General features: G+C 45.9%; 1 pseudogene; it reads right to left on the reverse strand.

Moving 5' to 3' along the window:
- Nucleotides 1–277: 277 nt before the first annotated feature.
- On the reverse strand, nt 278–394 carry LOC136659663 (5S ribosomal RNA; annotated as a pseudogene).
- Nucleotides 395–3,053: the final 2,659 nt, after the last annotated feature.

The following is a 3,053-nucleotide window of genomic DNA, read 5'->3' on the forward strand; positions in this document are numbered from 1 at the left end:
CTGCAGAAAAACAGCATAGTAGGGTGAAGTCTAGGTTAAGACCTTGGGTTTTTTATATGAAGAAGCCAGAGGCTGCAGGTGGCAGAAGCACTGAAGGGCAATGGGAGGGGGCTCTGGGCGGTCAGCTGTGGACCTTGATCGTGTTCACTACTGGCACTAGTGGCATCACTAGCATTTGCATCACCCAGTGCAGGAGGCCAGAGCATCATCCCTGTGATGTACCTCCTCCCATGCAAAAAATGGTTGGCAACCTTCAGTCTCGAAAGACTCTGGTATAAGCCTACAGCACCCGGTATTCCCAGGCGGTCTCCCATCCAAGTACTAACCAGGCCTGACCCTGCTTAGCTTCCGAGATCAGACAAGATCAGGCATGTGCAGGGTAACAGATGCTGCCACCCTCCCATGCAGTGGACGGGGCAATGCCCCAAGCAGTGGGTATAGTGGTGCACCATTGCCCCACCCCCACTTTTTTTTTTTGCGCTATAATGATATTATTATTATTGTGCAAAAATACCAAGATTAAAAAAATTTTTGACCAGTAGTGGTGTCGCCCCCCCAAGCATGCCACCCGGTGTGGCCCACACCCCTAGCAACCCCACTGGTTGGCATTGAAGCTGCTCACAAACTATTACTCTTTGTGCTGTTAAAGAGTTGCTGTTATAGAAGACTGAGAAGCGAGCTGGAAATTGTTGGTTCCAATCACACCTCAAAAAGGAAGCCTTATGCAAGACAGTCTTGCTCATCTGTAAAATATAGCACCGCCAGTTGTAGTGGTAGATTACTGAAATAATTTATCAGACCAATACTAACTGGGCTTTATGACAGTGGAACAGCAATTCTGCTGTTACAAATGGCCCTAGGGCACTGCACACAGCCTGCCACTGGAGGCCATTCTGGAACCACTGCTGACAACAGTGATGGTGTCAGAGGCACACTGCTGTAGCCAGCTACCAGTGAAAGTGCAGGTAAGCTGGAACAGAGGGCAGGTGGTGGGAGAAATGTGGCAGAAAGAGGGAGGAATAGAGAGGGCCTGAGTGGAGAAGGGGGTGAATGGGGGTGAATCCACCAGCTAAGCTGGTGCTACTGCATTGGCGGGGGGGGGGGATTTAATTAGGATTGGGCTGCAAGTCCACTACTTTGAGCACACTATATATAAGCTTATTATTCATAAGGCGCTTGTACCAATATAGAGCATACCTGCCAACTTAAAGAGTATCCTTGCTGACTCTATGTTTATGCTAAAAGTAGGTAAAATCAACAGCTGCAAATTTAAAGCAGCCAGGAGGAAACAAAATATATTGGTGAGACAAGAACTAAACATCAATGTGACAGTTGGAAGCAAGTTTTTAGGCCTGCATTAAATTGCGCCTGTTACATGCAATCATGGTATTTCCAGAGCAGAGTGGCTCGAAAATGCCACAGCCTTCTGAATGCTCACGCCTACACTGTGTTCCGTAATTCGCCACACAAACAATTGCTACTTTAACGACACTCGCAGCAGGGATAATGGGGGCAAAGCAAGAGTTACAGGCTGGAGAGAAGGAGGGCTCTCGGATGGTTCCATCACCTATTATCATGACACCAGGGGAAACTAATTCATAGCAATGATAAGTGATCACCAAGAGAGGGGTGGTTTCTTTAAGTCCTCAAGGTTGGAACAAGTTTGTGACTCTGGACATGCATTTTTCTAGGGAAGAGTTTGAAGTTGCCAATAAGAAAGTCCAATGAAATAAGCAGGGCCGCATCATCTAATCCAGTGGTTCTCAAATTTTTAGCACCAGAACCCACTTTTTAGAATGACCGGACCCACCGGAAGTGATGTCATTAACCTGGAAGTGATGTCATGGCTGGAAGTGACATCAATTTATGCTTATGACCTAAGCCGTCATCAGTCAAAGATTCCATTACACAATGCGCTTGTACTCTTATTTTGCATATTTTGCATTCAAACATTCCAGCCCAGAAGCAGAATGCAGACTTGAATCCTTCCCCAACCTCACAATTCTCCCCCTTTGCAGTATCCCTTCTTCCCGCCTATTCAAAGCAAAGCACCATGCCTCTCTTCCATCAGGAGCCTGCTCTGCCCAACAACTCGGTACCCTATATTTTCAGCTCTATATTTTCAATGGCAGCTGAGCTAGGTGCAATGCGACCCACCTGGAATTGGCTCACGACCCACCTAGTGGGTCCCGACCCACAGTTTGAGAAATGCTGATTTAATCTATTCATTTGATTGACTAAGATTGTACACTGATTAATAAGGCAGCAACTAAAAAAACACACACATGAACACTTTTCAACAAAAGGATTAGAAAAACTGCAGATGGCCAGCAAGCATCTTAGAAGAGGCATTCTCTCTCCCCCCCCCCCAATCAATCAACTACTGCTTCTTTCCTGGAACCTATCCAAGGGTCTGAAGGACCTCTCACTGATCATTCTTGTTTCCTGTTCTGGAGTTGAACAAGGCCCATTATCTCAATCTGCCTAGTATCACAGAGTTGGAAGACCATCGATCCCAACTCTTGCCAATGCAGGCAGCCCAGAATTACAATATGCCTGATAGATTCAGCCTCTGTTTAAAGACCTTCAATGATGGAGAGTCTACCACCTTTTGAGGCAGGCTATTCCATTGTCAAGCAGTTCTTACACTCAGGAAGTTCTTCCTAACTATTTAATTGAAACCACATACCTGCTAATACAATACCTGCTGAACTTGCAGCAAACTTACTAGTCTGTAGGTTCAAGAAGACTCTACTGGAAAGTCAAAGGGAGAATGAACCTGTCAGGGTGTTAAGCTGATTGTTGGATGCCTGTCTCCAGGTTCCCACACCTTCTGAGCTGTGGTGGGTGTCTCCAAGGGCAGAGCCTTTTTCAGTGGTGGTAGAACTATCTCCCCCCAAGTACCAATGGATGTTACTTATTTTAACAGCTTTCAGGCACCAGGTGAAAACATTTGTTTGCCCAGACATTTGACAGCTTCAGAGTTGTTTAGCTGACCGTTTTAACTGTGCTATTCTCAGGCTACTAGTGTTTATTCAAATTCATTTAATTTG

This window comes from Tiliqua scincoides, chromosome 8, assembly GCF_035046505.1.
Source record: "Tiliqua scincoides isolate rTilSci1 chromosome 8, rTilSci1.hap2, whole genome shotgun sequence".
Taxonomy (NCBI): domain Eukaryota; kingdom Metazoa; phylum Chordata; class Lepidosauria; order Squamata; family Scincidae; genus Tiliqua; species Tiliqua scincoides.